Below are 15,560 nucleotides of genomic sequence, written 5' to 3'. Positions count from 1 at the left end.
CCCCAAATTCAAATCTCATCATTTAGAGTGACTGAACCATTCTGGAGCCTTCAACATGATATTTTACTTCTACAGAGGGTCTAGAAGGCGTTTTTAATCAATTTCGAGCCCCTGAAAATGGAGTGGGGCTTACTCTAAGTTCATCTAGTTTTAACCAGAGATAGTTAGAAGATAAAATTTCCACTTCACATTCATTCTATGTAATTGCATTGAGGACAAATAAAAGTATCTGTAGACTTGAAATTTGGTGCATCGGTTCAAAAATGCCTTTTCTTTCCTATGAGCTAAAAATTAGCTTCATTAGAATCTGATCTCGAGGCTGGTTCTCAGAATTTGATTTCCACACTTCATAATTGCATTTTTGAGTAAACTGGTGAAAAAAAATGTTGTTTGATTTCAATTTTGAATACTCGCGCTCATTTTTTTGAACTCACAGACCTCAATTCATAGTCGATTACAATCACAGAAACTTTCATTTTAACCCTCCGAAGTCCAAAGCTTCAGTTTTCCTTTCTCAGTTTTGATCTCTTCAGATGTCAACCTCTATAGGGTGAAAAAAAAACTGCATTTGTGGTTCAAATGCAACAAATCTTCACATTTTTGGGGGATGACCAATTAATTTTGATTTTTGCATCATCGTTTCTGTTGAATTTTGCCCTACACAATGAAATGACATCGAGAGGAAGCGAATCGTGCAGTAGACAATGCAACGTTATTAGGAACAACTCATCAGTTCAAACTGGTATGCTCTGTGTACTACGAATTAAAACAGTGGACATGTGAGAAACAATGCCGAGTACATAATAAGCTTTCACACCGCGCACAGGCACACGGACGAGATAGACGCAAGCAGGATAGAAGAAAACATATTATTACCTCAGCTAACTCAAGAGAAGACGGAGGCTGTGAAGAAGATACATAGAAGATACAGAAGGCCTGTATGGATGTGGTAAAGAGAAGAAGAAACACACACTAACACATGCGCACGATATGTGTCGTTCTTCTTCATCCAGCATCAGCAGTAAGCAAGCAAGGAGCAAGTGGCAGCACGGCGGCCGCGGCCTGGCCGGAGCACAGCACACGGAGGAGATGGAAAATGAAACAAACATTTAGCGATGGTAGATAATCGTGGTGGAAGATTGTCTCATCTCTTGATCGGTGACAAATGGCCGGTGGGCAAAACGTCAGATTAGATTTTAAATGTTGTGTTGGTTTGGCTTCGTTTCAAGGCCTGTACTGGTACTGCGCTGGCTTTTTCTAGCTTGTTAGATTGAACACCTGGCATTAAAAATACAGCGGACAACGATATACAACTCGGAGTAGCCTACTGGCAAGTTGTTGAAAATATCAGAGGTCACACCCGATTATTATACCATATGTTTAAAGAGCGTTTTATACTGTTTGGTGTTACCTAGTCTTTATTTGATTATCACCGGATTACACTCTGGGCTCTTCGAGAAATTTACTCACTCTCTCGTATATACACTCGTAGCCAGTGCCATGCCACGTTTACTTACCCCTCGATTCTTCGATACTTAACTCAGTCGAGAATTGTTTTAGGTTGTAAATTTTGCTCTCTCCGTTATAGGTATTTCCGTTTCGAGAAAATCGCACGTTTCAGATGGCAGTTTTATTGTAAAAAATCGTGAAAAGAATGGCCTTTTTTCTCCACCATTTCAACAGGTTACTAACCTCGTTTCGCTAAACGTTTAGGATTTCTTTTTCTCGACTTATGCGATGTGTATTTCAAAGTCTTCAAAATGGTACGTGACTTTTTTACCCGCAGATGTTTATTGGTATACATCAGGTAAAGACTGCTGCTAATTTTGCCATTTCACTGGCAAATAAAAGTGACAACTTTGATGAATTTACGATTTCTTTAATTATTTCAATGAATGTGTAACTATGTTGTTTATGAATTCGGCTAATTTAAATTTGTTAAGATTCTCGTTGCTTAGCTCGATCTTTTTGAAAAGTGATACCGTTTTTTTTTCTTTTTCCTTCTTCGTGTTTTACGATATGGTCGCGAGCTTCGAAAAATAATAATTTATACGGCGGTATAATATGCCACATTCGCACAGTTGTGAAACCGCAAACGCGCATAGTATCGAATTGTTATGTACTCAAATCGTAACCTTGACATACAATCGTCAAAATTAACGCTAAATTGCTGTTAGTGTTAGACAATTTGACGGAAACGCGATCAATTTCATCAACGATGGCGGAGATCTCTCTGTCTCTCTCTGGACGTTTTTCGTGCGAAATGTAAACTTTTATTCATTTCCTAGACCAGTGGTTTGTAAACTTTCACATCGATGCGCGTCTTCAAATTCAAATGCACCGCAATCCGCATCTCTAAAGTCTAATGTAAGCGTAAGCGTACCATAAATTGCAAATAACCAAACAGTGTTACCCTAGTGGGAAATACTATTTGACCAGCTCAGAACGCGTTTTATCTGTCAAATGTTTATTGATTGTAACCGGTTTACGCGCTATGACGTCATTAAATATCAATAAAATTCGTATCGACGAGATAGTAATCGAAAATTCATCCTTTTTTCTGACACAACATTAATTTAGGTTTGTTTTTTACCTGCGTAATTTGCATTTTTGTAGTATACGTATTCGAGATGCATTTTACGTATGTGGATACCAAGATACCGTATAATGACTATTGCCTGCTGCAGTCTTGGTCATCTAAATGCAATGCAACTGTATCGCATACCTGGTTTCATTTTGTACTGTTTCGTCTTCTCGATCCCTATATGAATTTGAGCATTTTCCTTTATTGTATCTGAAAATTGATGAAGGTAGGGGGTGGGAAACTGATCGAGTTCGTGGGTCGAATTTTCTGATCGAGAGATGCTCCGTGGAATTTGATTTGTTTGTGTTTTGCTCGGAGTCTTCTCGCAATTTGATCTCGGTTTGATGTATAAATGATGTGATTTAGAATTAAGGGGTACCTAAATTAATAATTTCACTTCACCTGAACTGATTTTAAATGTGATTTCTTTTTTGTTTATTCAGGATTTAGCAGCTTCAGACAACTAAATAATGGACTGCATGGTGGCAACCGATCAGTTTCACGAGGGTAAGTGTCAGTATTCAAATATTGATAGATTACCTTCGAAGAAATCTAATAGTCTTAACCCCCTCTACTTTCAATTTTTCATATTAGTTTATAGTTTAGAGACGATTTGAGGTCTCTTCTCCCATATTTCCATTCTCTATTCCCACCAAATAAGCCTATAAATAAATATCAGTTTTTATATCGTTTGCTAATTTTTTAAACAAAATTTGAAAAAGTGATTTAAAATGATACCTAACTGATTTTTGAATAAGTATTTCTCAAAACAGTGGAAAACCATAGCGTAGGATTAGAAAGTTAGGAGGGGAGTTTTCTCTTCCGGTAATTATTTAAAAAATGAAAACCTTTTAGAAAAAACGGGTCACTCCGCATGTTAAGGAATTTAATGCTTAGTGAAATTGGTTTTTTTTTTTCATTTTTCTCGCAGGATTTGTTGTTTTTTTCTCAAAAATCTATGTCAAATTTCGTTTTAAAAAATTGAAAGCATTTCAAATTTATTTCAGAATATTAATTCAAGTTGAACTTTTCAAATTTCGCTCAAAATATCTCAAAGAAATCCTACTAAAAAAATTAAATTAATAGAACATGAAATTTCTCACTTGTATACGCTGCGAATAGTTCTTCTCTGGGAGGCTTTGTTTTTTGAGATCATTGTGTCGAAATTGGAAAATTCAATTCTACTGAATTCAAAGACAGGAAAAAGATTACCCCCTACTCCCCCCGACGTTTTTAGAGTTGATGAAAGTAAAATTTTGAGTGTCAATGTCAGTAAATATGAGCAATTTTGAGTGTTCATTGATGTTGTAATGATGAAAACTTTTCAATCTCTTTATCATTTTTGTTTAAAGAACCATAAATTTAATAGAGTATTAGATAGGTAATTGAAAATTTTAAATCTGCTTTAAAAATGTCAAATCCAAATTCGTTGGACCCTTGATATAGACTAATAATTGAGTTGAAATTGGAGGGGGAGGAGGTTAATCTGGATTATTTACATTAAAATTATTCAAGATTATTGGTTAAAGACGAATATTGAATTTTTGATTTTTCAACTTGTAAAAAAATACGAATGAGAAATTAAATTCGAGAAAAGTAATTTTCAAGCTATTCAATTTTTTGAAAATTTCAGATGAATGAGAAGTATGTAGAACAATGTGGGTATTACAAGGGAGCCGCTTCGGGTGTCCGGCCCGATTTTAGTGAAAGTTATGTTTGTGAAAAAAGCATTTTCCAAAACCATAGTAACCTAAATTTTGATTTCTCTTATTCATTTTCAAATTTGAAAAAAATCGCCATTTTGAACAAAAATTTCCTGCTTTTGAAAAAGGCATAGGTATCTCCCAGAAAAATACTTACTCAACAACTTGACTTCTTACAAGAAACCCTCTCGGAATGCCCGCTTCAATTTGAACTAGAATGTGATTTTAGGATAGAGCTTGGTCTAAAAACCCCATAACCGAAAAATTGGCTTTTTGGGCGATTTTCTGAAATTTATAATTTTCCCTTTTTTTTAATGTACCTACCTATACCTACTTTTTCAGTAAAAACAAAAAAAAATGATCAAAACTAAGTTTGATGCCAATATTAACTTCTTGAAATCGAATTGCGAGGTTTTCAAACTTTCTGGATCTCCCAGCTCAATTTTGAAATTTCTTTAAATTTTTCGAGATTTTTCAGGAATTAACTTGGGTTACTGAAAGTGGAGTTCGGGGGTATTCTCCAAATAAAATGGCAAAATCAATTGAACTGACATCCTTCGATTTGAGTAACTCCCATAACCAAAATTTCAGCTGCTAAAGTTTATTTTTGGATTTTTGGCGAATTTTTGGAAATTTGGAAAATCTAAAAAAGCTGTTTTATAGTACATTTTTAAACATTTTCATGAAATGAAAATTTTTTGGGCTGAGTCAAACAATGTGAATAATTTTTCAATTCAACTCCCTCAACTTCTAGTTTTGAGCCATTCTGGATTCTCCAGTGATTTTTCAATATCTCCAGAAACTTCAATTCACTCTGGGAAGGCCAAAAATAAACGTGGGGCGATTTGCAAATTTCTGGAGGTATTAAAAAAATCGCTGGAGGCTCCAAAAAGGCCAAGCTAAGAATGTTTTCGAGTCAGGTACCAGAAGATATCTTTCCAAAAAAAAAAAAAAAAAAAAAAAAAAAAACGCTCATCAATTCATTATACTTAGACTTACACTTTCATTTGAAATTTAATTTTTTCACTTTTGTCCTGAAATCTAAATCTACAAATTGGTCAAAAATTTACTTTGGTTGTTCAATAAATTTTTTTTGGTCTTTCCAGAGTGATTTGAAGTTTTTGGAAAAAATTGAAAAACAACCGGAGGCTCCGGAATAGCTCAAAACTAGTAGTTGTTGATGTTTCAGGTTTCAAATTGAAAGAATATTATTCATATGGCTTGATTTTGTTCAACAAAAATTTCATTTCTTGAAAAGGTTTAAAAATTGTCGTTAAAACAGCTGCTTTTTTAAATTTTCAAAATTTTCGAAAATCTTAAAAAATGAGCTTGACTGACATCTGAAATCGGAGAGTGTCAGTTCAAAGATTCCCTTGTAACCACTGTTACTTTTGTTCAAATTACTTCTTCATCTGACGACTTGAGAATTTCGTTTTTCCTTATTTTTGAGATATTGAACAATGCCAATTGATGAAGTTGAGTTTGGTGAGTTAATCGTGAGTAAAAAAACATTTACCTATTAGATGACTCGATGATTACTTGATTAGACCTATTTCAACGTATGTTGGTTTAGAGACGTGCCTAACTGCCTATCCAATGAATTATTTCAAATATTAAAAAAAAAATCGTGTTATGATTTATGGTTTTCAAAAAAAGCAACAAATTGGCCCTTTATCAGGTACCTTTTTAATTTTTGCGATAGCGTTAATCTTTGGCCCAATGTGACTAATTTTAATCTTCTATTCCACTATCTTGCCTATACTACTAATGAAGATTTAAGTATACAAAAACACAGCTCAAAATTCCTCGCTATAATTTTTTTTATCAAGTAAGGAGAAGGTATACCTAGAATCCTAGATATACCTACTCGTACACTTTTTTTTTCAAAACTGGAAATCCGTTTACGAATATGCGAGGTTCATAAGGTGAATTAGCTCTACGTAGTAAATTGTCGGTCGTTGAAATACACGCGTATTATAATTTATCGTCGACTCTTGTCGCCGTTAAAATTCTAGGTTGATTTTCAAATTTTTGAATTTGGAATTTAAATGTATAGTATATGTTGATGTAACTCGAATCCACTACTACGAAAGTTGAACAAACTGGTTCATTATATTATCGAGTGAAAAAAAAATTACGTCATCGAAAGATTCTTGAAATTCTATTCGTCGTTTAATGCCTGGACGGAATACATATTTAACGTACTATATTTCAAACGTTCATAAAGTCAATAATTTATCAGTGGTAATCTTTGTATTAATGACAGCGAAAATTCTTTTACTACTTAAGGCATCATAGTCGTTTTCACTATGGTAACTTCTCTTTCTTTCTTTTCATCTCGTTTGTAATTTCTTCGATTCTTCGTGAAAATAATGATTCGTAAAATATGGCGATTTGTTGTTTTTTTTTCTTTTCGAGAATAGTAATCTTCTATATAGGCCTACCTTTTATTTTCTGCATTGTGCATATTGTTATCATAGGATACTTTTGTTGATGAGTAATGCGAGTGCATTCAAAACACCTCGAACTTGATTTTTTTTTCAAAGGTTATCGCACTCGGTTGTAGGCTAACGTGAATCGAATATTCCACGTAAAAGAGAGAATGATAGATCCTTTTCAAGTTGACATTTTAAATCTAAGTACAATCGACAACTGACGAGCTCTGAAAAAAAGTCTTTGGTGAATGCAAAGAGCAACCTTGTCAAGTGATTTATTATCTTGTAAAATTGTTGCCAAAGCGTTGAACTTTACTTTTCCTGAAGACCGCTCGACGTATTCACGCGGTCGGTATTGTTTGCTTTTGGTGATTTTTTTATTGCTCCCATATTTGCCGTTTTAGTAGCCTCACAATTTAAGGTTTCCGATTCCTGGAAAGGTTACTATAGGTTGAACGTGCTGTGCAGAGGTAAAGATGGCATTACTAAACAATAAAAAACGAGTCCGTTGGTTTTTCTTCTCTTTTTGTTTGTTTTCTCCCGTTTATAATTTCTTTTTTAATAAATTCATTTGTATTTTTTTTCACAACTTTGGCATGTTTAACAATTCAATTGTCAGATCTTCTACACTGGATAATTAGTGAATGTGATTCCGCGAAAAATGATTTTAAAAAGGGAGATATTGTACGTGTATATTGAGGGTGGTTTCAACGGATGATTTCAGTTCCGAGTATTTTATTGTTTTATTTTTCGGTATCTCAATATGTAGGATTGTAGGTGTTCGCATACTTGCCAAGATAATAACTGGAGTAAGAATGCGAATGGTAGATGTATCTTTTCAAGAGTTCGAAGAACAAGTTTTTTTTTTGGTTTTATTCACAAGTGAAATTCTTACACGTATTGCTGTTGAACGAACGTTGAAAGAGCATTCATTATACCTGCACCTAAGGATTGAATTTTGAGTTTTTTGCTTTTAACAAATTTCCAAAAAGGACCGGAATGATTCATAGGTACGTCGATTCATTTATTTTTTATAAAAATGATGAGTACATTAGATTATGAAAAAATCTGAAAATTGGGGTACCTACCTATCTATTAAATTGGCCGACCCCCTCCCCCCTCCGCCTCAATTTTGACTATTTTTGAGACAATCAGCAGTCTACATCAACAGTTGACCTTTCTCCAATGCATTGGGATTACTCCAGCAAGTACTTTAATCAATTTTGAAAGCTGAAAGTTTGATTATATTCGTGAGTTCGATGTCCCAAATGGAACACTGAAAGCAAATCGCATCACAGGTGACTCAGTCAAATTGATTTAAACTGATCTCGGCCTATTAGTAGATGAGGTGATGTGATTTTTATGCTATGTGCACTGATTTTTAGAAATTTCAATGGAAAAATCAATGTATCGATAGGCTATTTTCAAAAATTCGCCGAAAATTGAAAAATTATTTTAGGCAGCACAAAATTTGTTTCTGAGGCGGAGGCAACACCTTCCATTGATTCATATAAATGTAGGGGAAAAAATACTTTTTTTTTCTCTTTCACAGAATATGTATGTAGTTCCTTTTCGACCCAGAAAACAGTACGAAATCCGCAATATTTTTGTCAAAAAAGCTTTTTTTTTCAAAAATACCAAAAAAGTTTACATTTTTTGCAATAATTTGAAAAAAGTTCTAATTTTTGCCAAAATTGTCAAAAGAGATTAATTTTAAGCCTAAATTATAAAAAAGTCTTAATTTTTCGCGAAAATTGACAAAAAGTCTTCATTTTTCTAAAAAAGTTGTCAAAAGTCCTCATTTTTGTCAAAAAATTCATTCTTTCTAAAATTTTCAAAAATTTTCCTTTTTTTTGTCAAAATTGTCAAAAGTCTTGACCTTTGCTAAAATTGTCAGAAAATTTCTAATTTTTTTGGCAAAATTATAAATAAGGTCCAAAATTGTCGAATAATCTCACTTTTTGTCAAAGTTGTAAAAAGATTTCATTTTTGTCAATTTTTTTTTTTTCAGAATTACTGAAAAAGATTACCTAAGTACATTGTTCGTAATAATTTTCAAAAAGTTCTAATTTTCGACAAAATTGTCAAAAAAAAAGTTTTAAATTTTTCCAAAAATGTCAACAAAAAATTGTATAAAAAACCCATAAACCTATAAATGTTGATTTAATAAATCACGCTTGTTTACTTTAATTGCTATTTACTACAGTATAATATGTTTTTCATGATAACGGGTTTCCCTCTATAATGGAAAATTGACGAATTTAAAATTTCCAAAGTTTTGCATAATTGGAAAAAAAGGAAACACCTTTCAAAACATTTTACGTAATTCACTAGACAAAAAAATTAATGAATGAAAATTGTGCAACAAGTCTTATAAATTTTACTAGGTAATCTTTGCGCTTGTAATGTATGCCAATTTCTGTCACCTCTACCTACCTACTTGTACTTGTACCTACGTACTTATAAATTGCAATCCTGAAAGAAAATCTATTTAGCTAGCAGGGTGATGTATGGAGTCGCCTTTAATAGATTCGTATGCTAGTTTTCTTACACAAATGTTGAACATTTTGTCGTGGTCGAGGATCAAGGCTGTGTGCATTGTTGGGAAGCGTTTGGTGTTATTTCAAGTAAGATGTAGGGGGTCTTTCATCTCACCACACGTTTGCCATAATACGAGCCACGAGGATGCCTATCTTGACATTTGAAGGAATGTTGGTCTTTAAAGTGAATTAATGTTATTTTAGTGTGCATTCGTTACTGGGTTATTCAAAATTGTAAAGGCTGCAAAAAATTGAATGTATCATTTTTTTTTTAAATCAGAGAACCTTTTTTGTAAGAGATTCAATTCTCCACATAAATGGTCTTTTGCATAATATTTTCAAAACTGCAGGAGCTGCAACTGTTTTAAAGCAAAAAAGGAGAAAAAGTGTGTTTTTTTTCTGTTTTTTAAAAGTTATTTTAGCTTCTTCAATTGTGAAAATATCTCGAATGTGCCAACTGCTGAGTTCTTTTTCTATAAAATTAAATTTTGTATAAAACATGTCCTTTTGGACAAACTATAGCTATATCTTCAAAACTGAAGGTGATGAACAAGCTTGAAAAAAAAATAATAATAAAGAAATTCACCCTACTACTTATTTTGTCATTTTTTTGAATATCGTCCACCCTATTGAAGATTGGCAAAACGTGATAATTCACTTTTTTTGCTAGAAATTAAATTTCCCACGAGATGATGGTTTCATTTTTTCAATTATCTCAAAATTTTAGCCTGTAATAATAATTTGAAAAAATAGAGATTTTTGATGAGGTGTGTCAGTACTTTTTGTGCCCACTGTAAGTGTTTTTTCATGCAATTTAGAACAAATTACGATTTCATGAAAAAAATTTTTTTTGCAATGTTGCCAAAAGCTTTTGTTATTTGCAAAGAATTATTTTTAGATCGTGTTCGTCAAGTTTAAAAGGGGAAAGCGAGTTCTAAAAAAAACATCAAAAGAGAAAATTAAACATTTGGAGAATATTGATGCTCAAAAATCTGGGAAATTGTATACTTGAACAATAATATACCTATTTGTAGCATTTTACTGGAAATGTTTTTTTTACACTCGTAAAATTCAACGAATAATAAATTTTCAATTATGAATATTTTCTCTCTTTGGACACGAATCAAAAAATTAACGAAAAAAATCGAGCCAGCCTTTGAATCAGAACATCTTTTACTTACGCATAAGACATTACCAAGAAGGAGACAACATTTCCACCAGTTTAGATATCTTCCTTCAAAATGTGAGCAGCTAAGCATCATTCAGGCTAGAAAAATCACGCCTCAGCTCACAGCCGGAGTGTTTTTCGAATCAAGATACCTTTGTTTACATTTCCGCAAACTACTGTATGGTATGGAGATGAATGGTGACGAGAAAGTGCATCCAATCTGGCTTCGTACTGGCAGAGTGCAGTGTGCCTGTGCAGTGTGCACCGTGCACGCGTGAGAATGATAATTTGTTTTTTCTACTTCTTTTTCGTTCCTTTTTTTTGTTTCAATATTGTTGAAAGAAGGTTTGCACTTGAAAACCACAATGAGATCTCAACGACATAACGTCGCCAAGTCAGATAAAAAACTTTTGTTGGATTCAAATTGAATGTCACTTTGGTCCGGGCCGCATACTCGAATCTTTTGTCCGTTGTATACGTAAATTCCTGTTTTCTACGGTTATATTGTAGGTACTGATTGAAAAACAGGTAGAAATGCGTGTTGGGTGTAATTTCTAATAGTTTTTTCCTATAGGTATACCTACGAGTAGAGGTAGTTTGGGTTCGATGTGTCCTCTATACGAGCGTTTTTGGGTTTATTGGTGCATGTACCTAGGATTTCTACGTAGTTGAGAAGGAAGAAAAAGTGGGACAGAAATAGAGCGAATAATATAGAAAATGTTCTGGGCTTTTCATGTACTCGTAATACAATGCTGTAATGATCTGTGTGCATGTCTGACTCTTCCGATTTGAACGGGACCGCCATTTTTGGAAAGAGCATGATCTAACCCCCCCCCCCCCCAATCAAATTTTCCTAAAACTAATTCAACTCGCCCGAACCAAGGCGAATTTCACCACTTTCGGTAATTCTGGAGCCTCCAGCACAATTTTCGATTTCTCCAGAAGCCTTGGAAATCAATTTGAGCTGCTGTAAATTGAATTAAGGCGTATTCCAGACCTGTTTAAATGGGTTATCCACGTTTGAGCCAATTTCTAGGTGGACACCTCAAGTGGATTTTATAAGTAGAATTTTTATTACCTGCAAAAAAAAATCTAAAGTTTTCAGTTCGTGGAGAAATTTTTGAAATTTGTTCGAATGATTGCATCTCGTCTAAAACCATCCCTTCCCATCTGAACGTCACCATTTTGAGTCATTCTTCTGAGCTTACAGCGTGATTTTAGATTCCTCCAGAATTTCAAATTTTCTTCCAGAAGCCGTAAAAATTAATTTGGGCTGCTAAAAATCGAGCTATGGCTTATTCTGGACCTATTTAACGAATTTACCTTCTTTAAGCACGATTTCCTGGCCCACAATAGGAGTGTTTTTTTGAAAGCAGGTGCACGAATGCCACAAAAATATAAAGGGTGTCCAGTCTCAAAATAACCCCCTTCCATTCGTAAAATAGGCAACCCATTTTGAATCCTTGCATACTTGTTTGTATAGTCTTGAAATTGATAGAGCTGACGTCAGTCATACAGAAAACTTTTTTTCTGTACTGATCAACAAATTTCATCCCAACTACTTACAAACTATGATGACTTGAGTGTTGCTCTTGCGACCCATAGATCATCATTCTTCAACTTTCAATAAAAATTTAGCTTTCAACTTTTAGTGTACAGATAGAAGCACATTAACACCTCGCATCGTCGTCAATTCAATCGTTTGATATCTCGAGGCAACAAAGGTGGTTGCATCCTTTGCCGAAAATTCCCATACGTCTACACACGACGTTAGAACGGCCTTCGATATTCATTCTTAGTATACGACATAGTCATCATCAAACAACGTGCCGATGAAGCTGAACCATCATTCATATTAGAATCCGAATGAATTCTTTGAAACTTGATTACAACGCGCGGCGCACTTGTACATACAACAAAAAGACGAAGGAGAAGAAAAAAACGATATTTGGTAATTTATCGAAGAATTTTTCGCCTTTCAAATTCATAGTTATAGAAAAGGGATCAATCGAAGCTTATTAATTTATACCGTGCATTTTCTACGCTTCTTCTTGAATGGTAAAATGACCGATTATTATGAGAACCAGTTCAGATGATTCTTTTGTTTCTGATATCCCTCGACAATACTACTGTTACCGAGTCATTTGTTTTCGAATGCAAACAATGCTACATTATTGAAGAATTGCCTTCAGATTCGAATATACTAAATTAGACAATAGCTCTTCAAATATGAATATATTATAGTCAACTTTTTAATTTTCAATTACAAACCCGAGCAGCGAGACATGTTCACATAGTATCGGAATTTCTTAACCCAAAGCTATATACATTCAGATCTCAAAACGAACAATAAACAACGCTCCAAAGCGTTTTTTTCTCTCCTACAAAATACATATCGAAAGAATACGGACTTTTTCCTCGGCCTTTATTCGTTAAATTACAAAATCGACCTAATATGCCGAAATTCGCACCCTTAGGCGATGCCATTTAAACACCTATGACTATGAATCATCGAAAGTTAGTACCAATACACCGATATATGCAACAATTTTACACCTGTCGTGTCTATAGACGAAAGTCACCTTACCTTTTTTATTTCATTTTTTTTGTCCCGGTAAATTATTTTCGTTTCGCGAGAAAGTTATACACTGTATTAACGTTGATGAAAAGGTCGAAATTCACAGTGAGAGTGTACAGCTCGTTATACATATGAGAAAGTTGACAAATAATGGTATCGTTGATTGGATTATAAATGGCCCAATTAGCCTTTTTCAATTTTTTGCTTCCTGTATATGACATGGTGCATTCGCCATGCACAGAAAAAAATCCAGTAAGACGGTTTTGTTTTTTTCAAACGTTATGTAGTTCAAATTATTCTTGATTATAATTAGATATTTTTATTCGTTTTCAATTTCAATGAACCAACGAACGAAGCTGACTCAAAAAAATAAATCAAAACACATACAGGGCAATTTTTGGATTTTTTTTTTTTAGTAAATCGTCCAAGAAGCAATTATTTAAAAAGTGTTCCTGTCTGACGTCAAATGAAAAGCCTTATCATATCATTCACCATTGGCCAATTTTTAATCACATAATATCATGTTGCTGATTTACAAATAGTTGGAAAAAAAAATCAATATACTTAATGCAATTCTTTAAAGAATTATTAAAGATTATGCTTCAATAACGAAGGAGTTGTGAGAACAGTTATAGGAGCTGCTGAAGTCTGAATCCTTTTTTTGGCATTTTTTTGAAAACTGGAAAATTCAAAAATCTACTGAAAGCTCCTGAAGTGACTCAAAATCACCAGTTTTTTCTTGAAAAGTCGAAATGAGGTAAGTATTTATGTAATTTGAATTTCAGGTTTCCAACCAAGGATCAGATTTTGATTTTTCATGGAAAATGAGTCTAGCTCAGCTCGAATTTTGAAAACACTGTAAAGCAATTTTTAATTGACCAATCAGAAAAAAATTTGAAACTGAAATAATTTTATAGCATCTCCTTCCCTTCACCTCTTATTCGAAAAATCGTGATTTTTTAATAAAAAAATTCATAATCACCAATTTGACTAAAATTTTTAGAATTTTTGTTATGCTTATGGAAAATGAACAGAGGCAACAGGTCATAAAATTTTTTCAAGTTTTTTACGTCATATTTCTGCCAAAAAGCCCTTCGAAATATTAAAATTGCTGCAACTGTGGAGTTGAAAGCGCCACAGGCGAATTCTTGGATAAAATGTAGGTCTCAAGCCTCACTACATTTATGTACTTTCATTTCTTGAATTTTTTTTTTTGTTTTCCGTTTTTTTCAATTGAGAATAGGTATGACCCAAAAGACTTATTTTTTGAGGAATTTATCATTCATCTTCAAGCTCATAATACAGATACATATTGGTAAGAAAAATTTTTAAAAACTGATTTCCATAGTTTTCAATTAGTTCTCCTCTCCCAACCTTCAATGTCCCTCTCGGCCCACCATTTTTCTCTTCATTTTCTATTCAACAACGTACAATTTAGCTATTTTGCATAAGTGACCAACGATTTATTTATTCGTGAATTGAATTATGAGATTTATAATCAATGAAATTTGTGAAAAATTTGATTAAAAAATACATCAAAATGTTAAATTTAAAAAAAAATTTCACAACTTGATGTATTTTTTTACATCAACGCTAGAAAAAAGAATTTCTACAGTATCGTAGTTGTGATGTAGTTTTTTACATCATGTTGTGGAAAATTTTTTCTTTCCAGCGTGATGTAAAAAATTACATCAAGTTGTCGTTTAGGACATTGTCTTTACAGGGTTAATCAAGGAAAGAATCCCAACCGATAGGAAATTTTTGAACCGGACGAACAGAATTTGAAAGAGGATCCCAAACCTACAACACTAGCAAAAATTTCAAGTGCTGAAATTCAGTATTATTAATTTTTGAAGAGTTTTTTAAAATTCTTTGGCTTATTTCTCATTTTGAAAAATCAAAATTTTGTATCAAATCAACGCAAAAGACTGAAATTTACTTTGCACCATATTTTCAACCCTCAGAGTTGCGATTGGTAATGATTTTGAACAGTTTTGAAGCTTCCAGCGGATTTTTGAATTTTCCAATATTTTTTTTTTCAAGCTATAACGTCATTAAGTAAGGTGCAAAGAATGAAATTCAGCCCTTATAAACTTGAATTCTCCATCTTTGTGACCTTTTCGATCGATTAATGCACATATTTTCAAAATCTTTTTGTATCCGTTCAAATCCAAAATTTTCTTCAGCGATTGATTAGGTACCTATTTTTAAAAAAATAATATGAGTAAAATGAAAGATTCTGAGTTTGCAAATACATTGACGAAAAAATCTGAAATTTGGTTTATACCCTATTTTAGATCGACTGAGTCGATTGGTGATAGTTTCGAACCGTTCTGGAGCCTCCAGCGGTTTTTTTTGGATTCTCCTGTTTTCGAGAAAATGTTTGCCTATATATAATGGTGACGATGAAGTTCAACACAAACTCGGATTTAACAACCCCCCCCCCCCCCCCCCCGGTTCACATCCAAAATTTCCTCCAGCGTTTATTTTGAAAAAATTAAACATTCCTTGTTCGTGTCCATTATAAAGGGGGAAAAAAACTGAAATGCGAT

At 33.4% G+C, this 15,560-nt stretch overlaps 1 protein-coding gene and 1 long non-coding RNA gene across 2 annotated transcripts in view; one reads left to right on the top strand and one right to left on the bottom strand.

Moving 5' to 3' along the window:
- Window positions 1-15,560, top strand: part of LOC135839603 (uncharacterized) — a 241,553-nt gene that overhangs the window by 48,957 nt on the left and 177,036 nt on the right. Inside the window, exon 3 of the long non-coding RNA XR_010557623.1 lies at window positions 3,028-3,091. This is a non-coding gene — a long non-coding RNA (uncharacterized LOC135839603). The remainder of the gene's footprint in view (window positions 1-3,027; window positions 3,092-15,560) is intronic.
- Window positions 1-15,560, bottom strand: part of LOC135839596 (protein decapentaplegic-like) — a 47,679-nt gene that overhangs the window by 26,469 nt on the left and 5,650 nt on the right. The window lies entirely within an intron of this gene.

This window comes from Planococcus citri, chromosome 3 (assembly GCF_950023065.1).
Source record: "Planococcus citri chromosome 3, ihPlaCitr1.1, whole genome shotgun sequence".
Taxonomy (NCBI): Eukaryota; Metazoa; Arthropoda; class Insecta; order Hemiptera; family Pseudococcidae; genus Planococcus; species Planococcus citri.
This window is presented reverse-complemented; position numbering and strand designations above follow the sequence as displayed.